The sequence below is a fragment of the Sturnira hondurensis genome, unplaced genomic scaffold, assembly GCF_014824575.4.
Source record: "Sturnira hondurensis isolate 20B ecotype Veracruz unplaced genomic scaffold, ASM1482457v3 Scaffold0008761, whole genome shotgun sequence".
NCBI lineage: Eukaryota > Metazoa > Chordata > Mammalia > Chiroptera > Phyllostomidae > Sturnira > Sturnira hondurensis.
The window spans coordinates 4,760,550-4,766,827 of record NW_028081392.1 but is presented as its reverse complement, the minus strand read 5'-3'; positions in this window follow the sequence as shown (position 1 = coordinate 4,766,827).

The window sequence follows — 6,278 nt, the reverse complement described above, 5'->3', positions numbered from 1 at the left end:
AAATGGAAACATATACCGTGTTCATGGATTGGAAGAATTAACATCATCAAAATGTCCATACTACCCAAAGCAATTTACAGATTCAATGCAATACCTATTAAAGTACCAATGGCATATTTCACAGACATAGAACAAACACTTCAAAAATTTATATGGAACCATAAAAGACCCCGAATAGCAGCTGCAATGTTAAGAAAGAAGAACAAAGTAGGAGGGATCGCAATATCTGATATCAAACTGTATTACAAGGCCACTGTAATCAAAACAGCCTGGTACTGGTATCAAAACAGGCACATAGACCAATGGAATAGAACAGAGAGCCCAGGAATAAACCCAGCTCTCTACAGTCAATTACTATTTGACAAAGGGGGCAATAACATAAAAAGGAGTAAAGATAGCCTTTTCAACAAATGGTGTTGGGAGAACTGGACAGCTACATGAAGAAAAACAAAACTCAATCACCAACTTACACCATACACCAAAATAAATTCAAGGTGGATGAAAGACTTAAATATAAGCCGTGAAACCATTTAAGTCCTAGAGGAGAACATTGGCAGGAAAATCTCAGATATTCCACGCAGCAACATTTTTACTGATATGTCCCCTAGAGCAAGGGATATAAAGGAAAGAATACACAAATGGGATCTCATCAAAATTAAAAGCTTCTGCATGGTTAAGGAAAACAGTATCAAGATTAAAAGAGAAGCAACTGTTTGGGAAAACATATCTGCCAATGACACCTCAGACAAAGGTTTAATCTCCAAAATATACAAAGAACTCACATGACTTCACTCTAAGAAGACAACTAACCCAATTAAAAAATGGGCAAAGGACTTGAACAGACATTTCTCCAAGGAAGACATACAGAGGATCCAGAGACACATGAAAAGATGCTCGATACCGCTAGCTATCAGAGAGATGCAAATTAAAACCACAATGAGATACCACTTTACACCAGTCAGAATGGCTGTCATAAACAAAGAAACAAACAGCAAGTGCTGGAGAGGTTGTGGGGAAAAGGGGACCCTCGTTCACTGTTGGTGGGATTGCAGACTGGTACAACCACTATGGAAAACAGTATGGAACTTTCTAAGAAAACTAAAAATGAACGTGCCTTTGACCCAGCAATTCCACTATTAGGAGTATATCCTAAGAACCCTGAAACACCAGTCCAAAAGAACCTATGCACCCTGATGTTCATAGCAGCACAATTCACGATAGCCAAGAGTTGGAAGCAACCTAGATGTCCATCAGTAAATGACTGGATCAAAAAGCTATGGTACATTTACACAATGAAATTCTATGCTGCAGAAAGGAAGAAGGAACTACTACCTTTTGCAACATCATGGATGGAACAGGAGAACATTATGTTGAGTGAAATAAGCCAGGCAGTGAAAGACAAATACCATATGATCTCACCTTTAACAGGAAGCTAAACAACAAAACAAACAAGCAAGCAAAATATGACAAATGACACTCAAATACGGAACAGGTTGACAGGGTCCAGAGAGGAGAGGGGAGAGAATCAATAGGGGAAAAGGGGAGGGACTCACATGAATAGGTATAAAGGACACATGGACAATAATTAAGGTGGGGGGCAGAAATGGGAGGGAGGTGGGGAGCACTGGGGGGTAGGCAGGGCAGGGAATATAAAACAGAAAACTGTACTTGAATAAGAATGAAATAAAAATAAATAAACAAATAAATAAAAAGATGCCTATCACAAAAAAATTATACCATTACATATTATATTATATTTTTGCTATCTTATAACTGTAAAGTCAGATCTTGGCATTACTTTTTTTAAAGATTTTATTTTATTTATTTATAGAGAAAGAAGAAGGGAAGAAGAGAAGGAGAGAAACATTGATGTGTGACAGAAATCTCAATAGGTTGCCTCTCATATAGCCCCAACCAGGGATGTGGCCTGAAACCAGGCATGTGCCCTGATTGAGAATTGAACCAGTGACCTTCTGGCTTGTGGGATGACACTAAACCCACTGAGCCACACCAGTCAGGGAGCATCTTGACATTATTAAAATTATCTTCAAAAGGAATAAATTGTCCATTTGATAAATGAAAAAACATGGAAACTTAAAAAATATGGAAATAAGTTCACACAAAACTGTTACAGCACTTTATAACAGACAAACAAAAAGGAAACAACTCAAATGTCCTTCAATGAGTGAATAGTCAAACTGTGATACCTCATACCATGGAATACTATTCAATGGTAAAAGAAATACACTATTGACTCATACAACAGAAACAGGAGATTTATGCTAAGTGAAAAAAAAGCCAACCCAGAAAGGTTACATACTAACTAGTAGCAATCTCACTTACACTGTTCCATTTACTTGGTATACAAAATACTTTCTTCCCAGAAACCAAAAATAACAAGCCAATCCACCTGATTTCAGCCACTTTGATGGTCTGTGGTGAGAAGATCCTTGGCTATTCCTGGGCTGCAATCTAATCTCTGTGAGAGCAAGGACTAGGTCTGCGTGGCTCACCACAACATTCCCAGGCACTTGCATGCCATCAGAAACAAAGGAGGTGATCAAATACTCCTTGAATGTATAAATGAATGAATGAACGAATGAGTGTTTATGCAAAAGAATCTGAGGACCCATGCTTAGCACTGGTGTGTGTACTCAATCCCTACAGAGGCAGGGATGCTAATAAAGGAAGAGTCAGGGGCAGGGCTGAGGCAGGACAGGAGTAAGGCAAGAGCAGCTCCATCTGGCCAGGCTCATTTTGCTTACCTTATTTTGGCCTTACATAGTATAACATGAACTTCACAGCCTTTCTGCTCACTAACCTAATCATCCCTGACCCTACCCTCAAACCACCTGATCCACATTAGTGAGGTTGCCCAGAACCACATTCTAACTACCTCTGGGGTGGGTCACTTATACCTGGGCTGAAATCACAAAGAAGAGACTTATGTCACACACTTAGACCTGGGTTCACACACTTCAGTTGTTCCTGCATGAATTTCTCCCCTAACCTTCACACCTCCTTCAGGGCAAAGCCAGGCAGACACCTATGAAATGGCTTGGAGAAAGGCCACTCACTAAGCCTGTTTGAACCAATCAGATTCTTCCTATTGGAAATTTGAACTGAAAATGTAAAGGACAGAGATGTTCAGTAAATAACATCTTCTCAGAAGCAGGAGCTCAAAAAACATACCAAGGGACTTCTGACTCTGGTATGATGAAATTAGGAGATCCACAAAACATCCCCCACCCCGCCACCAAAAGCAACTATCAAGGTGGAAAATATAGCAAAAACAGGCAAAAACCCAACCAAACCAAATGAAAACATTTCAGCACTCTGGAATTCTGCCAATGATATACAATATCTGAGAAACATTTATTCATTAAAACTACCCAACTTTGGGTAATAACCACAGAGACTATGACTGCTCACAACCCCATACCCCTTCCCTTGCTCTTTCTGTGTTGTGACAACCCACAGACCCACCACTGGAGGGGACACACTTGATTTGGAACATTGTCAGTTGGAGTGATGATGACAGTGGCAAACAAACAGAGAAGACCAGTATCTTAATTAATCTGAGTTCCCAGGCCTGTTTTAGACAAGCAAAGGAGTGCTACACTAGCCAGAGGGTTATCAAGAAGTTTCAGGAGGTAAGACAGAAATGAGAGCTTCCCATATATACTAAGTTACCAAAGGTCCTGCACATGTATAATAGAGGCCAACGAGGGCCAAAGATACCCATGCTCCTGGCACATGTGTACAGACATGAGGCACTATTAAGGGTACCAACATATCTGTAATGGGTATCATAGGAAAGAAGAAACAGAAAGGGGTAGAAAAAAATATTTTAAGATATAATGGCCAAAACCTTCCAAAATTTGATGCAAAACATTAATCTACACACTTAAGCAGCTCAGCAAATCCTAAGTCTAAGACAGTCTAAGACAAAAGAGAAAACCTGAAAGCAGAATTTTTATCATGGACAGGAAAACAGTACAATTAACAGTTTATTCCCATCAAAAGCAGTAGAAGTCAGGAAGCAACTGAATGACTATTCAAAGTACTAAGAAGAAAAGACAAACATTCAACCAAGAATTTCATATCCAGCTAAAATAACCTTTCAAACATAAAGGTAAAATAAAATGTGGGGGCAACTTTAATCGCAAGTCCCCCTGGGTGCCACAGATGAGAGTGAGTATGGCCAAGACATGATGTGATCTGCTTGGGGAGGAGAGGTGGCCATTTTCCCAGAGGGAAAAGGCTGTGGGCTGGTGGCCAGTTTCTCTGGGGAAAAAGGCCAGTAGCGGCCAGTTTCTCTGAGGAGAAAAGGGCCTGGAGCCCCCTCCTCCATAGCCTTTCATTGGGTTGTAATACACAGGAATACAGGGCGGCAAGGATCAAACAGTAGATAACATTTCAAAGAAATCTGAGGGCTTCAGAGTCTGTCAGGAACAGAGTTTTAGGGTTTCCTGCTTGAACCCTTAACATATGAATGAAAGCACTCTTAGCAGAGCAGATTTCACAGGTTTATCAGGAAGTCTTTGTGATGCCAGATTTTCTCCCAGGACATGCTCTAGCAAGGCAAGGAGCTGCACCTCTCCCCATCAGGTATTCAGGCTTCAGGGGATTAGAGCCAGGAAGCACTTTTCCCAGAGTACATGGGGACTTGGGCTTTGTCAAAAACGGGAGGGGGAGGGTGGAGGCAAGAGTCAATTGCTCTTTGTTGCAGCCCCCTCCCCAGTCCTTCCATGAAGGCCTCCCAAGTGGTTGAGTCTGGCTTAAGTTGCCCCCTGCTGTGAGGGGTCTTACCTGTCATTGACTTCCAACCAAGCTTTGGGGGCAGGGAGAGGAAACTGAGGCAGCGTTTGCTACCAGAGACAAGCTTTGTCTCCTGCGGCTCGCATTCCAGAGGTCGTCCCTCACCCTTAGCCACAAGGGGTCAAGATATAATTCCTAGAACCAGGCAGAGTGGTCTACAACAAGAAAACATCCCAGATAAATGGTTAGAATACTTGTTGCTATCATAGCTGTCTTACAAAAAATTCTTGAGTGAAGTCCTCCAAGATAAAAGAAAATGACCACAATTGATAATTCAAATCCACAAAAACATATGAAGAGTGCCAGAAATTATAATTTTGTGAGTAAATATAAAAGACTCTGTGTATATTTTTCTCACCTCTTCTATTCCTTAAAATACACAAGACTGTAATAAGAAATACAGGGGCGGGGGCAAAAAAAACCCCAGAATTATTTCTGGAGGGCAGGCCCCTTGTAGTACAGGCTTCACCCACTAGGAGGGTGTTCTTGGAACCCACCTGTATCAGTGTACCAACTGATGTTGGGAGACGTTGCATCCAGCTTCAGTGCATTTTTTGGAAGACTCCTTCAATGCATTTGCCCATTTCGTGGTAGGTGATTTATGATGGCACTTGTCCACACCACGCTGAGTGGTCAGCAGTTTTGACCATAAATGGCATGACCTTTGTGCCCCACTCCCTCTATTTGTCTGATCTTAACTTGAGAGACTTTTTTTGTTTCCCTGGATGAAAAAAGTCCTCAGAGGGAAACATTTTCCCGATGTGGAAGAGGTGAACTGAAAAATGGCAGAACCACTAAAAGGCACCAAAATTGACAGGTTCAAAAACTGTTTGGAGCAGTGGAAAAATGTCTCAGTAGGTATATTGCATCTTATGAGGAGTACTTTGAAGGTAACTAAAGTTTTAAAATGAAGTTACATTTTTTTATAAATAAATTCCTGCTTGGGGGAATCCCCCCTCATAATTACAACACTGTTGTTGAGTTTATAGCACATGTATATGACAATAATAGCACAAAGGAGAGAAGCAGAAAAAGAGAAGAGAGATGTATTGGAATACAGTTTCTATATTTTGTTAAAATTAAGATTGTAATAAATTAAGTCAAGGCTGGTGTGGTTCAGTGGGTTGAGTGCCAGCCTATGAACCAAAGGTTCACCAGTTCAATTCCTAGCACATGCCTGGGTTGTGGGCCAGGTCCCCAGTAGGCAGTGCACAAGAGACAACCACGTATTAATGTTTCTTTCCCTCTCTTTCTTCCTCCCTTCCCCTCTCTCTAAAAATTAATGAATAAAATCTTCTTAAAAATTTTAAGTAATAAGTTAAAATGTATATTATAAATCTTAGAGCAACCACAGTAAAAATAACTTGAAGTAATGGAATAAGAAAACAGGGAGAAATTTAAATGTTTATGTTAACTAAAAGTATCATTATTTAACACAAATAAGGCAGAAAGTGAGG